This window comes from Notamacropus eugenii, chromosome 2 (genome assembly GCF_028372415.1).
Source record: "Notamacropus eugenii isolate mMacEug1 chromosome 2, mMacEug1.pri_v2, whole genome shotgun sequence".
Classification (NCBI taxonomy): domain Eukaryota; kingdom Metazoa; phylum Chordata; class Mammalia; order Diprotodontia; family Macropodidae; genus Notamacropus; species Notamacropus eugenii.
The window spans coordinates 461,729,942-461,748,134 of record NC_092873.1 but is presented as its reverse complement, the minus strand read 5'-3'; the positions used below and the strand labels follow the sequence as shown (position 1 = coordinate 461,748,134).

The 18,193-nt window shown below is 39.1% G+C and overlaps 1 protein-coding gene across 1 annotated transcript in view; it reads right to left on the bottom strand.

The window, feature by feature from the left end:
• NMNAT2 (nicotinamide nucleotide adenylyltransferase 2) overlaps positions 1 to 18,193 on the bottom strand; it is a 192,854-nt gene that overhangs the window by 143,748 nt on the left and 30,913 nt on the right. The window lies entirely within an intron of this gene.

Genomic DNA, 18,193 nt, shown 5'->3' with positions numbered 1-18,193 from the left:
AAATATATGATCAAAGATGTCATGACTTATGAATGAAGATATATTTCTTTTTCAACTTAGCTCTTGATTTTCTGGATTTTCGAAACTATGCCTCTGTTGCTATTTCATCCTGGAACTTCCTTCAGTGCCTCAGGCCACCTCACCCTAGATCAGGCTATATCACTTCTGTAGTCTGTTCATCCTGGAGGATTCCTCCACAGAGTTCATTCCCTTCTCCTGTGAGAAGGTTCCTCCTGGAAACTCCATTTTATGGAAGGACAATATGCTTTTATTCCCCTCCAGAACCTGTCCTTGACTTTTTGGACTTCAAAATCTTGCCCCTAAGTATGGTATTTTCATATCGACCCATCCCACCCATCTTCAACTCCCTTTTGTAGATTGTCTTCTGTTATTAGAATATAAGTTCTTGGAGGGCAAGAATTGACTTTCTTCTTTTATTTGTATCCCCAGCACTTAGCAAAGTGCCTGACACATAGTAAGCACTTAATAGATGTTTCCTTCCTTCCCTACCTCCCTGCTTTATTTTCAGGGCTCAGGAGAAGAAAGTGAGGTTGGTGACCTTGAACAACCTTCCCTCACTCAAATCAAAGTCAACTGCAAGTCATGTCATCATCTTGATGTCATGGTCCTCTTTGAGAAAAAAGACAAACACCACCACCACAACAAAGTCTTATTTTCAGGAGAAGAAGAAGAAAGAAGTGCTACTTATCTAACAAGAGTGAGAGAGAATTGATGCACAGCCTGAATATTGCACTGGTATCTGTGAAACACTAAAAAGACAAAAGCAGCACCTTGGACAGATCCCCTATGGTAGGCAGTAGACAAACACTGCCCAGGAGGGGTGTGCATGGAACTGTAACAGCCTAGATGGATGGGATGTGTTGAGGTAAGGGTAGTATAGACCACAAATCCTAATGGTGCAGTGGAAAGAACACTAATCTTGGAAACAGGAGTTCAAATCCCCACTTGAACACTTTCTAGTTGTGTGACCCCTGGCAAGTCATTTAACCACTGTGTCAGTTTCTTCATTTGTAAAATGGGGATAATAATAGCACTTATCTTACAAGGTTATTGTTAAGATCAAATAAATGCTTTGTAAACCTTAAAATACTATATAAATACTTGCTATTAGCTATTATTAGCTATGAGAAAAAGATCATTATGAACAAAAGCAATTTGGGAAAATTCGTAAAAAAGTAAGGACTTTACCTAGGCTTAAAGGATTAATACAATTCAGTTAAGTGGAGAAGAAAGAGGAAGAACATTCTAGGAAAGGCTTGTTTGAACCTAGGAAGGAGTTATATTCTTTTAGGCTGACAGAACTTGGCTAACCTATATTGTACAAGGGAACCTTGTCCTTGTAGCCTAGTATTAGAGAAGGCTTTTGATATAAGTAGACAGGAAGTAGAACAGAAAGACTTGAATTAGTTTTAATTCTGACACTTCCTGATGGGATGACAGTGGGTAAGTCACTTTTAATTGCTAAGTGCCTCAGTTTCCTTATAGTTTATTTATATTTATATATATATATATATATATATTTATAAAGGGAAGTTCACTGGATTACTATGTCTTTTCTCTCTGCCCCCATTAGATCATATGCTTCTTGAAGACAGGGACCTTCCTATTCTCTAGTATAGATTCTAGGTATTTAATCTAACATATCACCCTGTTCTCTGCAGATAGGGACTTGCATTGTGTAGAGAACTCTATGGTAAGAAAGCTCCCTCTAATAATGCTAGTAAGCATCTTCTCTGCAACTCATTCTTTTGGAAAGTTTCCTAGAGAAAAAGCAAACTGTATACTAGAGATTCACAATTTCATGTACAATCTTCTTCTTTCCCTCACTGCAATTCAAATTAAAGATCTTACACACACACACACACACACACACACACACACACACACACACACACATTAATAGGCCTTTGGTGAAGCCCATTAAGAGAAGCTTGATTATGGGAGGCTTGTTTTGTAGGAAGGCCCACGCCTTTTGTTAATTAATGAGGTACTGGCTCATGAGGGCTGTGATACCATCTGGCTCTGAAAAGTGTATTTATACTCTGAGGTGAGGTTTTGCTCTGGGGTCTGGAAGAAGGTTCATGTACCAGATGAAATTCTGGACAGCAGTTAAGGAGTGCCCCCCTTTGAAAAGCCAGATATTGGTGCTTCTCTCTCTGGTAACTATGTATGTATGTAATGGTCAGACAGTTGGATCTCTCTATTGATCTGTGATGTATGCATTGCTTATGGTCAGACAGTTAGAAGCTGTATCTGTTGGTATTTATTTCTATGCTTGTATTTTCTCTGTTGGCATATGTAATTAAAGAAGATTGTTGACCTCTCAAAAGTTGCTTTTCTTTTAGAAAAGCAGATCTAAGAATCTGTGCTAGCAGTCCATCCTGGATGTGTCAGGGTGTTTGCTTCTATACTCCCTCACTACCCCCACCACTGTTTATTCTACAGGGTAGGTAGAAGTGCTCTCTTTACTTAATATATTAAGTTCAGCATTTTAAAAAAATTAATTTTGGATTCTGAGAGGTCAGGTGATTTGTCAAGGATCATAGAGTCAGAAGTGGGACTTGAACCCAAGTATTCATGACTTCATTGCCTGCTCTTTATCCATTATACCACATGGCCTTCACTTTCTGTGCATACTCCGAAAATAGCTTTAACAAGACCAACCCAAATCATGTGATTACTTTTCCAATTCCCTTGTACATTACTGCTACACCATTAATTGGATATTTCAACCTAAGTATCCTTTTGTTCTAACTCAATTACCAAATCCAGCCTTACAGGAAGCCTGAGATTCACTAAGACAGCCTCTGCATAATGGAGAGAATGAGCTGTGTTCCTTCTCCCAGTAGAGCTCTTTCTGAGGCAAAAGAGCTTCTATTAAAATGTATTGCTGCTGTCTGACCGTAAAGAGGACTATGACATCAGGGAGGTAATGCCATCACCTGCAAGTGAATTGGATTTAAGTGAGGGCTGTGCAAAGTCATCAGCCTCTTTTTCTCCTCTGGAACCACCTGGGTCTAGTGGCCAGATATGGATCAGGACAACTGGAGATGGCCCAGGATGCAGTGGGTAGTGACCTAGCTTCCTGCTATGTCTAACCAATCAGGGAAACTAGTCGGCTCTAGAGGCCTGCCAGAAGATAGTAAGGGTAACTCACCATCATATAATCTTTTAAGATGTACATAGCATTTTCCTTATAACAGCCCGATGAAGTAGCTAGTAAAAGTATTGTTATCCCCATTTTATTGGTGACAAAACTGAGGTGGGGGAAAGGAAAGTAATTTGCCTTTGGCCATGGCACTAGTCAATGTCTGAGCTGGGATTTATACCGAAATCTTCTGTCTTGGGTTCAATACTATTGGTTTTTTCCAATACTAAAGGCTCTTTCCTTTCTGCTTCACTGAGCCAAACAGGTGCTGGGGTGAGTTGAGAAGGGGCTTCCCATTATTTGGGACGTTCAAATGGTCTCAAATATTAAATCTCTGGTACCTTTAGCTTTTCTAGTAAGAATGAGAGTAAAAGATTATTAATTTGGAGTTGGAAGGGATTTTAGAGATCATCTAATCCATTTCCCTCATTTCGCGTGTGAGAAAACTGAGGCCCAGAGAGATTAAGTGTTTTTTGCCAGAATGGCACAAGTCGGCAAACACACAAATCCACTACACCATACTGAATGAAGAGCATAGCAGGTTCCTTCCCTCTTAGCAGAGTTCACAGACAGAGAGAAAGAAAGGGGAGTAAAAGGGAAGGGAAAGAGAAAGTGGGGGGAGAGAGAGAGGGAGATGGAGGGAAACAGAGAGAAGGAGGTAGGGAGAGAGAGAGAGAGAGAGACTCAGAGAGACTCCCTTCCAGGAGGTTTTTAATAAGGTAGATTGGTCCTGGATGATTTTTAGGAGTCATTCTATCTAAAGAAAGGACATGAGTCAGAAGGTTCCAGACCTAGATTCTATTTTTTTTAAAGTTTTATTGATGTGCTTTGTTTTTATATTACAAACATTTACCTATTTACCTCCTTCCCCCAGTAAGAGATCTCTTGTAACAAAGAAAAACAATTACGCAAAACTGGTTAATACAGTGACATCATCCAAAAGCTCTTGCCACATTCCACATCTGTAGTAACTCTCCCCCACACACCCACATACACCTCTGTACTTGGAATTGGTTTAATTAACAGAAATCTATTTTTCTCATTCCCATCCCTTACTCTACTGAAAGAAGAGAAAAGAAGAGCAAATTTCTTGTAACAAATATGTAAAGCCAAGGAAAACAAATTCCCTCACTGGCTGTATGCAAATGTATACATAGTTCTCAGTCTGCACCCTAAATTTCTCAGCTCTCTGTCAGGATGCAGATAACATGTTTCATCATCGATCATTTGGAATCATGGATAATCATTGTATTATACATACATACTTCTCATGGCCTTCAAAGGTGTTTACCTTTATGGTGTTGTTATGGTTGCAATAACTGTTCTGATTTTTACGAGGTTTTCTCAGGACTTAAATGGCAAGACAATTTGGGGGTGGGTTGGGAGGGATGGGAAAGACAGAAACACATATACACAAAATCACAATCTGAGCTCAACTATTCCAATCTAAATCTGAAACAGAACTTTTTACTAAGGTATCCTCTTAACATGGGATCCATGGACAGACTTTAGGAGGTATGGGAACTTGGATCAGAAAAATTATATCTATCTCAATAGAATTGTTTTTCCATATTTTTTCCCAGGTAGAAGAAATACTCTGATCACTATTTCCCCTGCCAGTTTACTGCTTTGGTGAGGGAGCGGAGGGACGAACATGGAGAAGAAGAATAAGGAGAAGAAAAGGCATAAAAATGATGAATGGAAGGTTAGAGTTATTCGGACCCGGTCAAAATGGAAGAAATGGAATCAAAGTCACTAATCTGTCCTGCAGAATACTGCTGTCCCCAACCCACCTAAATATTTGTAGCTAACTTACAGAAACACAGAAAGAAGCTCAAATTTAGAAGTGACTCAAGAGAGACAACTAGTCTAAGCCATATCTGAACAGAAAACCCCTGTCAACATACTGCCAAGTTTACTCATCCAATCACCCTCAGAAGACCTCCATTAAAAGGGAGGCCAGGGAATGAGGAGGCAGCCCATTTCACTTCCAAACCTGTGAACTTCTCAGGGGTGGGCAGTGGTTAAAGCCCAACCCTTCCCTACTGCCATTAGGAAGCAATCTCATTACTTATGTTTGTTTAAACTGAATTCTTGAATGGAAAGCAATTGCATTTTCTCTTTATTTGATTGGCACCCTTGGCTAATCTTGTCAAATAAGCAAACACACATAGACCACCAAAGTTGATGATCTTTAAGGCTGCATACAAATCTAAATCTTGTTAACCCAAACCCTCTTCTTAGATTCCAATGCCATGAGTGAAAAGAAGCATGTTTGGGGGTAGGAGTGATAGGAGAGATAGGAAAGCTCTTGGGAAAGAAAAACTCAACTAACGCTCCAAAGTTCATTTGCCCAGGGAAGAGAAAATCAAAAGTTTGGGAACTAGGATTTGAACAGAGGCAAATTTAGGCTTAATATGAAAAAGAAAAAAAAATCCTTCCTAATCATTAGAGCTCTCTGTAAGGAGAATGTGCTGTCTTGGGAGGTGGTGGGTTTGATGTGGTACAACGGGGAGAGCAGCATGGTACACTGCAGGGTGTGCTCAATTTGGCATCAGAGGACCTGGGTTTGATTCCTACCTTGACTATTCTTTACCAGTGTTATCCTTGACAAGTCACTTCAACTCTCTGGGTCTCAGTTCCCTATCTGTAAGACAAAGGGGTGGGGGTGGGGGGTAAACTAGATGAGTTCTAAGGTTACTTCTAAATCAATTATCTGGTGATCTCTGATCCTTCATTAGAAGGCTTCTAGAGAAGCTGAATCAATTTGTCTGGTATAGTGTAGAGTGGAAGTTCTTAACCTAACTTTTTTTTTTTGCCTTGGATCCCTTTGACAATGCAGTGAAGCCTATGGATCCCTTTTCAGAGTGTTTTAAAATGCATTAACTAAAATATATTGAGTTAAAAAAGAAAACAATTCTATTGAAATAGATATTTTCTGATCCAGGTTCCCACACCTCTTGAAATCTGTCTATGGACCCCAGGTTAAGAGAATACCCTCATAGAGAATTATTTTTCAGATTTAGATTAGAATAGATGAAATTGTGACTCTGTGGGTATGTGTTTCTATTTTTCTCATCCCTCCCAACACCCACACCCCCCAAAAAAAGACAATTTGTGGATATTATCAGGAAGGTGTTACATAAGATAAACTTATAAAATTACACATTTAAGATGACTGACTAGCAAAGTCTGAACCCTCCGCTGAATTGATAGATGTGTGAGGAGAGAAGGCCAAGTTAATAAGATCTGGTGTGCTTGCAGCATACCAGAATGTGCTTGGACATCAACACTGGTGCACTGAGGGGGAAGGGTGGGGTCTGGTTGTTGGGATATGAAGTGACTGTGGCCTCTACTTCATCGGACTTGGTGGCTCTGGAAGAGGGAGAGGGCCAGAGGAAAGATGTAATTCTTTTCAAATAACTGTTCTTCTATGGAGAAAAAGTAATCTGCAAGCAATCCAAATGTGGGTAAATATTCATAAGATATTCCTGGGGATGCTCCCAACCCAGGGCAGCCATGAAGAGAGGAGGGGCAGGAAAAATAGATTTTAGTCAACAAAGTATCTCACAGAAAGAAAAAAAAAATTTCCCCTCCCCCTGCCTGGAAAGTAGGGGAATCTCAAAAAAGTCAAGAATTTCAGTATTCCCCTCCCTATCCCCCCAATTTTAAAGACTACAGACATTTACATGACTAATAGCAGGGCAGAGGATTAGATTACAATGGCAGTCAATGTTTCTGCTTTAGCAAGGGACAGAGAAAAGCTTTCTCTCTTGCACTGGTCTTGCACATTAAAGCCCATCAAGACATCACTGTCTGGATCTTATCAGGTACCACAAGTCTTTTCTGTTGTAGCAAACAAGGGCAAGAGTGGGGAGATCTAATACATCCCTGGATGGGGGAGGAGTCTTTAGAAATGAGAAAGTATCTCAAATACAACTGGACAGCTGGGCCTCAGTTAGGGAAAGGAAAGGAAAGGGAATGGGAAGAAAAAGAAGGAAGGAAAAAGAGAGGATGAGTAGCAGGAGGAGAAGAGAAAAGGAAGAATAGGAGGATAAAAACAAGAAGAGGGCTAGAGAAAGAAGAAAGGAAGGAGAGAAAAAAGAAGAGAAAAGGGAGAGAAGAAAAGAGAGAAGAGAGGGAAAAGAATGAATGAGAAGATGAGGAAAGAGAAGAGAAGGAAGTGGAGGAGATGAAAAAGAGAGGGGGAAGAGAACAAAAAAGAAGGAGGGAGGGAGGGAAAAGGATTGAGGGCAATGGAAATGAGAGGAAAAGAAAAGAGAGGGGGAGAGGAAGAAGAGAGAGAAATAGATGAAGAAAGAGAAAGGAAAAGAAGAGAAAGGGGGAGAGGGAGCTAAGGGAAGAATATGAGAAAGAAGGAAGAGAAAGTGAAAAGAAAAGGAAATAAGGAAGCATAAGGAACTTTTGCAGATGTATCTTTGCAGGTAGAAGACGGCATCTCTGAAAACTCAAAAAGGAGAGAAAAACACAAAAGTCAGACAGAGGATGAGATGATGGTAAGGCATCAAATTAGGGAAATCAAGGAACAGAACAAGCCACTGCCCTTCAACTATAGGAACTAGAGCTTCTAATTCAAATTGGACTTCCTAGATCTCCCTATGATTTGATGGGATGAAATCCATGAGTGGAATATGTCTCTGGATAGATACAGTTTATTTTTTTAAAAGCCAGGAAAGATCAAGGGGAAAGGGGATGGTGTTAATACTGTATATATTAGGAATGCAAATTCATGTAAGAAAACTGAGGAGCCACCGAGGGAACACATGACAGGGAATATTTGGATGAATGCCAACAGAGGGAGAAACCGAAGTAATTTTGTCATGGGAATATATTCCAAGCCACCTGAACAAAAAGAACTAGATGAGGAATTTGGGAAATAGATCACAAACCTGGCACTGAGGCAAAATATAGCATTGAGGAATTTCAACTATCCAGACACCTGCTGGAGCATTCTCTCAGTCAAAAGTGGATAATAACTTTTTTACTTTCCTTAGTGATAATTTCATCCTTCCAAAGGTGGAACCAAAAGAGGGAAATTCTATTCTGAATCTGATTCTCACTAATAGAAAGGGATGAAAATGGACAGGGGATGGGAAACTCTAGGGGGAAGGGACCACTCACTTCTAGAGTTTGTGATAGAGGAGAGGATATCTAGTCATAGCCTGAAATGCACCTTAAAGCTGGGGACAGTAGATATCAAAGGGTTCAAAAGAAAGATATGGTGGGATCCAATGGATTAAATTGCTATAGGGGGAATAAGTAAAAAAAAAAGATTGAAAATAATGAAAAATGAACATCTGAAGACGCAAAGGGAAAAAATTCCAATGAGGAGGAAAAAAATGGGATCTGTCTGATAAAACTAATGTGGATGCACAGGGAACTCATTAACTCATTGTCATCATCGTGTTTGTCCTTCATTCTCGGAAGAGGACCATGACGTCAAGATGATGACATGACTTGCAGTTGACTTTGATTTGAGTGCGTGAGGGCTGTGCAAGGTCGCCAGTCTCAATTTCTCCTCCAGGGTCCATTTCATTGGACGTTAGAGATGGCCCAGGATGCAATGTGCAACCCTGGCCATTTTAGGCTAAGGTCATATCACATTCTCACTTTGAGGGAGATACACCCATTGAATGAATAGGCCTCTTTAAGTAGTTACTCAAGGGATGGTCCTTTTTAATATAAAAAAAAATTGAACTGGGAGGGGAAGACTCTCAGAGTTCATGGGAACATGGAAACAAGACCAATGAAAAGAAGATGAATACAAGAAGATAGAACAGTCCATATCAGGATTGCTAATGCCCAGAATGAGTTGAAGCTGGAAAGGGAAGCTAAAGACAACAAAAAGGATTTGGCAGGCTATGTTGAGAGAAAAGAGGTTATCAAAGAAGACAATTGCTTGATGTGGATGGAATGAAGGTAACTGATGTAACTCAGAGAAGGCTGAGGTGCTCATTCACATTTTGCTTCTGGTTTCTCTGCCAAAGTGAATTATCTTAGTACTGGAGATGATAGAATAAAAATGACCAAGATGTAAGGAAATAATAAATGAAAACCTAGCTTCCCTGGTGAATTCAAATTTCCTGACTCAAATGAATTACATCCTTGAATACCGAAAGAACTGGTGGATATAATTAACACTCCTAGTGTTTATAACATATATGTACCTATATACATATATATGTACTCATAACACACATATACATATATTATGTTATGTTATATTAATTATATTATATTAATTATGCTATATTTATTATATTGTGAAAACTAGTGATCATGGAAAATGGGAATGGTGCTACAAGACTGGAGATGGACAGATGTGCCAAATGTTGAAAAGGAGGAAGAGAAGAGAGTTTGCAATCTCTAGACCAGTGAGCTTGACTTTGATTCCCAAAGAAATTATGGAACAGATCATTAAAGAGATGACTGGCCAACATCTAGAAAGGGAAGCAGTGATTACAAAGAGCCAACACAGCTTCCTCAAGAATGGTTCATGCCAGCCTAACCTCATTTCCTTTTTTGGCAGCATGACTAAACTGGTAAATGAAAGGAATGCTATAAATATAGTTTACCTAGATTTTATCAGAGCTTTTGACAAAGTATCTCATACTATTCTTGTGAAGAAATATGGATAACTGAGTATCCTTCTGAAGCACATGGATCTGTCCTCTCATTTTCCTTTCTCATTTAAAAAGGAGTACAGTTGAAATCTTCCCAGACCCAGACTACTGAGTTAACTCAGGAGGGAGGGCTTTCTTCTCTAGTCCTACCTAGCTTCCCTCCCTTTGAGTAAAAGGGTTGGAGTTTAGCCTCCAGGACCTATCATCCCATTGCTCCAATGACTCATTTGACTGAGGGAAATCTAAGTGAGTCCTAATTTCAGGTTATAAAGTTCTCCTCAGGAAAGTAATAAGATTGTTCATTAAAAGCTCCTGGTTAGAAGTCTTTTAGTCTTTCATGGAGGGTCATAGCACATGTAATTTGTGAAATGCAAAACCCCTCGGGGATACCCCTTCAAACACACTCATCTCCAATAACAATGTGCCCACAGACAAGGGTAACAAATGAATGTTTTAAAAGGAAGGAAGGAAGGAAGGAAGGAAGGAAGGAAGGAAGGAAGGAAGGAAGGAAGGAAGGAAGGAAAGAAAAGAATCAGGCTTACAAAATATTACTAGCAGTGACAGATTAAAAAAAAAAAGACATTGTGGGGTCTTTTTCAGCTATGCTCAAAATGATAATGTAAGGAAAGAGGGGAGGAGAAGGAGGATGTTTTCCATTCACTGTGATTCACAGCCCACAGGAGTGAGACCACTATCAGTCAGGTCTTTTCTTCAATCAGACTGCTTCTGTCCCACCTGCCTGCCATGATCAATGATGTTAGCCACCCTAGGGTGTATGGAGTTGTTTTTCACCTCATTAAACAGTCTCTGGCTGTCATTTGGAAGAGAAATTAGGCTTGTTCTGTTGACCCTAGAGGGTAGAACCAGAAGCAGTGAATAGAAATTGTATGCGCACATACACAAACTATTTATGTTTAATGCCAAGAAAAACTTTCTAACAGAGCTGCCTGAAAGTGGAATGAGCTACCTTGAAGGGTGGTGGTGGGCTTCCCTCCTCAGAGGTCTTCAAGCAGAGGCTGGATGACAATTTGGCAGGTATGTTACAATGGGCATTCCTTTGAGTTAAGGCTTGGACTAGATGCCAACTTTTAAATTCTGGGATTCTGTCATACCGTGAATTTAAAAAGTACAATCTCAATGAAGCTATCTTTGCTAAATGGTACAGGTAGGGACTTTTTCTAACCATTAGGTATCATAAATTAATTATAACAAAGTTCAGATCCTATTGGAGTACGGTATTACAGTCCAAGTATCTCCCTGAATGTGTCTGGAAAATGGCCAAAATTTGTTTTAGTTTTAGTCATTTGGGTTTCTTTTCTTTTCTTTTCTTTTTAAAGTTATGGCTGGATGATCTCCAGGGAGATTTGAGAGAGCAGCAACTGCCTCCATCTGATCTGAAAGTCTGATATTGGCAAATAACCCTGAGATACAGTGGGCCTCAGAAGGGATATCATTTCAAGACCAAACTGTAAACACTTTGTTGACATCAGAAAGAACTTAGCAATGAAACGATCTGAGCAGCTGAGTCTGAGAACCTGGTCTTAAGTGAACACCAGATGTTAATCTTACAGGACTGAAGAGGGAAGGGAATCCACTTTAGAACTCCCCATTCTCTCTGGGACCCAATGGTCCAAGTTTCTCTCCCTTTTCCAACATCCACATTTTAATATTTGTCCCTGATTGTTCTAGTCTAGGGTCAGACAAACAGCAAATTTAAAAATTCAGATCTCCCTTCAGGGTTAGTATTTCTTAGTGAGAGGCTTGATCACCTGAAGTCAGACTCATAGGTCTGGGATTAAGAAGTGAGCAGAGGCCTCCTGCCACCTCTCCCTCACCCCATGCCTTTCTTCTCCCTTTACTTTCCTCTGGCAAACCCCTTGCTGTGCTGGCCACCTCAAACCACCTTCCCATTGTTAGATTCTCTTTCTTATTTTTTTGATGCGGTAGGTGAGGCAATCAGGGTTAAGTGACTTGCCCAAGGTCACACAACTAGTAAGTGTCAAGTGTCTGAGGCCACATTTGAACTCAGGTCCTCCCCTGACTCCAGGGCCAGTGTTCTGTTCCTTGTGTCACCTAGCTGCTTCCCCACCCCCAATTGTTAAGTTTTCAATAGGAGTACTTGGAAATCTGCAAATATTATAAATCAGGCTCATTTTGTTGTTTTGTTAACTGTCTACATTTAAGAACACGATGGAGAAAAAATTAATGATACAGATAAAACTTAAATGTGCATCATAGGTACATTTTTTTCAGAGAGCCAATCGTTAAACATTTACCAGCAAGCCTCTGTTTCACTCAGTGTTTATCAACCCAAATTATACTGTGGATAAGTAAACCCCCTTAAATCCCTTACTTCGGACAGATCTGTCCTTTCAGGCTTTAGTGCAGCCAAGTGGTACAGTACGTAGAGTGCCAGGCCTGGAGTCAGGAAGACTCTTCTTTCTGAGTTCAAATCCAACATCAAAAATTTACTAATTATGTGACCCTGGGCAGGTCACTTTACTCCTTTTGCCTCAGTTTCCTCATCTGTAAAACTAGCTGGAGAAGGAAATGGTGATCCATTTCAGGTGGTTCTCTGCCAAGAAAACCCCAAGTGGGGTCACAAAGTATTGGACATGACTGAACAACAACAACTGCCATTCCAGGAAACACCGTCAGGGAAAAGGAAAGAGCCAAGGTACAATGAGAACTAAAATACTAGAGGAAGAAAATGGCAGTTAAGTTTTTAGGTTTTAATAAGTAAGAATCTAGTAATATATACAATGATTATAATACTGTAAATGAGAAGAGCTCTATTAGGAAGCACTAAGTAATTCTCAATTCAGGCATTGGCCTTGGAGAAGAAATGAGAATGTGTACCTCCCTTCCACTTTAGGAGAGTGTTACGGGGCTGGAGGAATGAAGTGTAGTATATAACATCAGATATAGCTATTGCATGAGTCAATATCATCTAATTTTTTTTTCTTTGTTTCACATAAGATCTCATTGTAGGGTATGGGGGAATATATTTAGGAATGATGGTGATGTTTTTTAAAAAGTATCAATAAAAGTAATAATTTTTCAAAGAAAATATGTAACTGGAAAGCTCCTATATCCATGTATCTAGAGCTGTAAAGGACATCAGAGGTCATCTAGTCTGATTCTCTCATTTTACACATGAGAAAACTGAACTCTGAGGAAATTCAGTGCCTCACCCAACATCCCACAAGCAGAACTCTGAATTGAACCCAGGTTCTGTGGCTCCAAATGCAGTGTGTTCTTTCCACTGAACTATAAATTATATTTTTACCACCCTCAGCATTTTTTTAAGTGTTTAAAGCAAGATAGACAAATGGACAGATAGAGAGCTAGATGGATGGATAGATAGGTAAAGATGAAGACATGACTTCTCCTATTCAAATGAATATATACAAGATTCCTTGAAAGTTATAACAGAGATAATCTTGACAGACAATCTCCTAATTATTTACATTAAATGAAAGAGATATCTGCTTTCCAAGTGCTCATTCCTGTCATGGTGGAAAGCCAGTGTAGAGTCCAAATTGAAAATGAATGTCCTGTGCTTCAGGGGATCTTAAGCTGGGATCCGTTAACATTTATACATACATATATACACATATACGTACATATATACATACACAGGCTTACCTCAATTAATTATGATTTTCTTTATTGTACTTTGCAAATAATGTGGGGGTTTTTTGTTGTTTTTTACAGGCAACCTTGTGTCAAGCAAGTCAGAGCCATTTTCCCCACAGTATGTGCTCATATCATGTTTCTGTGTCATATTTTGGTAATCCTTACAATATTTCACACCCTTTCATTATTATTATATCTGTTATATATCTATGATCAATGATCTTGGGTGCTGCTGTTGTAATTGTTTTGGGGCACCACAAACTGTGCCCAGATAAGATGGCGAACTTTATCGATAATGTTACATGTGCTTTGACGGCTCCACCAACTGGTCATTGCCCCATCTCTCTCCCTCTGCTTGGGTCTCCCTACTCGCCTTGACCTAACAATATTGGAATTAGGTCAATGAATAAATCTACAGTGGCCTCTAAGTATTTAAGTGAAAGGAAGAGGCAATCAGTGTAGCAAACTTCATTGCTGTCCTATGTTAAGAAATTGGCACAGATACCTCAGTCTTCTGCAACCATCACCCCAATCAATCAGCAGCCATCAACATGGAGTCAAAACCCTCTATCAGTAAAAAGGTTACATCTCACTGAAGGTTCTGATGATGCTTAGCATTTTTTAGCAATAAAGTATTTTTTAATTAAGGGATTATATAGTTTTTAAACATATATTCCACACTTAATAGACTATAATATAGTGTAAACACATCTTTTATATGCACTAGGAAATCAAAAAATTCATGTAACTCTCTTTATTGAGATATTTGTTTTATTGTAGTGGTCTGGAACCAAACCTGCAGTATCTCCAAGGTATGCCTGTACATACATGCACACATAAATATATGTATACACACACATACAAGCTATATTCCAGGATGCTTGGTAATCCTCTGTATTTTATTATATTCATTTAAAAACATTATTCTGAGGAGGGTCCATAGATCCAACAGGGATCTATGACACCAAAAAGGTTAAGAACCCATGTTATAAATGGTGAGGCTTTACAAGTACACTTGTATGTGAATGAAATTGTGTATCATTAAGCCCTAGAATTCTGTAAGGTCTTCTAAATGGAACCCACAATCAAGTAATTGCCTTGTCCATGCTATTATTTGCAAATATCAATCTGTAGAATTTATCAGTGTATATTTACATATATGTTTGTGTGTATGCATATATACATATGCGCATGTACACATACATGTAAAACATTATAAATGGACAAAAAGCTGGACCCCAAATTGATCAGGAAGAAGAGAATAAGCCCAGTTGTCTTTGAGAGAGTTCAAAATTGTTTTGGTCACTCGAACTTTATTCTTTTAGAGTTTTTTCTCACATTGTAATTAATTTATTTTAGTTTTCAACATTTACTTCCACAAGATTTTGAGTTCCAAATTTTCTCCCCATCTCTCCCCTCCCCTCACCCCATGATGGCTCGAATTTTGATTACTCTTTCCCCCAATCTGCCCTCCCTTTTAACACTGGCCCCCTTCTCAATCCCTTCCCTTTCTATTTTCCTGTAAGGTAAAAGCCTGGATATCTTATCTCTCAATTGCATGTAAAAACAATTTTTAACATTTGTTTTTTAAAACTTTGAGTTCCAACTTCTCCCCCTTCCTCCTTCTCCCCTGACCCTCACTGAGAGAACAAACAGTTCGATATAGGTTATGCATATATAGTCATGCAAAACACTTTCATAATAGTCGCGTGAAAGACTAACTATATTTTTCTCCATTCTATCCCCCCACTATATATTTTATTCTCTCCTTTGACACTGTCCCTCCTCAAAAGTGTTTGCTTCTGATTACCCCCACCCCCAATTTGCCTTCTCTTCTATTACCCCCTCTTAAACCCTTCCCCCCTACTTTCCTGTAGAGTAAAATAGATTTCCATACCTAATCAAGTGTGTATTATTCCTTCCTTAAGCCAAATCCAATGAGAGTAAGGTTCATTCATTCCCTCTCACCTCCCCCCTCTTCCCCTCCATTGTAAAAGCTTTTTCTTGCTTCTTTTATGTGAGATAATTTACCCCTTTCTATCTCTCCCTTTCTCCTTCTAAGAAATTCCTCTCTCATCTCTTAATTTTATTTTTTAGGTATTATCCCTTCTTATTCAACTCTCTCTGTGCCCTCTGTGTGTGTGTGTATATATATATATATATATATATATATATATATATATATATATATATATATATATATATATATATATATGTATGTATATGTATATATGTATGTGTATATATATATATATATATATATATATATATGCATGTGTGTGTGTGTGTGTGTGTGTGTGTGTGTGTGTGTGTATACTTTTCACCTACCCCAATAATGAGAAAGGTCTCATGAGTTACAAATATCATCTTTCCATGTAGGAATGTAAACAGTTCAACTTTATGAAGTCCTTTATGATTTCTCTTTCCTGTTTACTTTTTCATGTTTCTCTTGATTCCTGTATTTGAAAGTCAACTTTTTTATTTCCTCTGGAATGCATTTAAGAATGCATTAAATTCCTCTACATCACTGAATATCAAGTTTTCTCCCTCACTATTTATGTTCAGTTTTTCTGGGTAGGTGATTCTTGGTTTTAATCCTAGCTCCTTTGGCCTCTGGAATATCATATTCCAAGTCCTCTGATCCCTTAATGTAGAAGCTGCTAAATCTTATGTTACCCTGATTCTGTCCACAAACGTGAGTTGTTTCTTTCTGGCTGTTTGCAGTATTTTCTCCTTGACCTAAGAACTTGACCTTGGAATTTGACCATAATATTCCTGGGAGTTTTCCTTTTGGGATCTCTTTCAGGAGGTGATCAGTGGATTCTTTCCATTTCCATTTTACTCTCTGGTTCCAGGATATCAGGGCAGTTTTCCTTGATAATTTCTTGAAAGATGATGTCTAGGCTGTTTTTGATCATGGCTTTCAGGTAGTCCAATAATTTTTAAACTACTCCTCCTGGACCTATTTTCCAAATCAGTTATTTTTCAACGAAATATTTCACATTATCTTCTATTTTTTCATTCTTTTGGTTTTGTTTTAAAATTTCTTCATTTCTTACAGAGTCATTAGCTTCTATTTGCACCTTTCTAATTTTTAAGGAATTATTTTCTTTGGTGAGCTTTTAGACCTCCCTTTCCATTTTGCCAATTCTGCTTTTTAAGGCATTCTTCTCCTCACTGGTTTTTTGGACATCTTTTGCCATTTGGTCTAGTCTAATTTTTAAGGTGTTATTTTCTTCAATATTTTTGGGGTATCCTTTATCAAACTGTTGACTCATTCTTCATGATTTTCTTGCATCACTCTCATATCTCTACCCAATTTTTCCTATATTTCTCTTACTTGCTTCTCAAAATCCTTTATGAGCTCTTCCATGGCCTGAGATCAATAAATATTTTTCTTGGAGGCTTTGGATGGAGGAACTTTGACTTTGTTATCTTCTTCTGGTTACATGTTTTAATCTTCCTTGCCACCAATGTAAGATTCCATAGACTGAGTTTTTTTTTTTTCCAATTTTTGCTCATTTTCCCAGCCAATTACTTGACTTTTTAACTCTTTGTTAAGGTAGGGCTCTGCTGCCAGTGTGGAGGGTATACTGTCCCAAGCTTCAGGGATTTTCTTCAACTGTTTTCAGTAAGTTTTCAGTTCTTCCAGGATGGTATGATCTAACAAGAGATGTTTACTCCTCTCCTGGTCTGTGCTCTGATCTGTGAATGACCACGAGCATTGTTTCTGTCCTGGATCTGTGAGAAGGGTTTCCTCTCCATTGCTGCCACAAGTTCTGCTATGTCAGTATTCCTCCTCACCCTAGGACCACCTCCCAAGACTGGGACCCAGATTCAATTATGGGCAAAACAACAGAGTCCTGCCTCAGTGTCAGCAAAGAGATCCCTGTGATTTCCTTCTGATAGTTGTTTGACCCCCTTACCATCTGTGGGCTGAGATATCTAGAAATAGCCGCTGCCACTGAGGCTGCCACCCTGGGGCTGCACTGAGGCCAGGACTGGTCTGTGCTTTTCTCTCACTCAGATCCAACAGACTTTCCCACTGACATTCTAAGTTGTTTTTGGTATTTGTAAGTTGAGAAGTCTGGAAACCCCTTCAGTTGCCACTGATTCAGTCCCCAGAGGCCTGCTCTGGGTTTTCCGGGGCCTGGTCTGTGCCAGCACTGCCCAGATTGAACTGCACTCCTCTCCCAGCTGGTGAAATAGACCTTTCCTATTGTGTTCAGCTGAAAATTTGTTTCACTCTGTCTTTTTGTGGGTTCTGCTACTCTAGAATTTGTGTAGAGCCATTTTTTACAGTGAGTCCCTGTTTTTACTCCACAATCTTGGCTCTGCCCCTCCCCTCAACTTTAAATGAAACACAAGTTTATCTTTTGAATATCAGTTTTTCCCCCATGATATAATAGAGCCATAAGGCATGAAGTGCTGTGATCTCTGAAGAATCAAGATTGAGGATCACCCAAACTGCAATGAAAAGATGTAAGCTGGATGAAAATCATATCCTCCCATTAGATTGTGAGCTACTTGAGAGTAGGGTCTGCATCCCTGACACTCTTAGGATAGTTCCTGACACATAGCGGGTGCTTAATAAATACTTGTTGACTTAACTTGACTGTGGAAATGCAGACACAATTTGAAAGAAAAAAGGAAGTAATGGAATTATAGCAACATGAGAGAGAATGAAGTCTGTAGAGAATGTCCAGTCCAGGCAGACTTCACTTGCACTAATCTCAGAGAT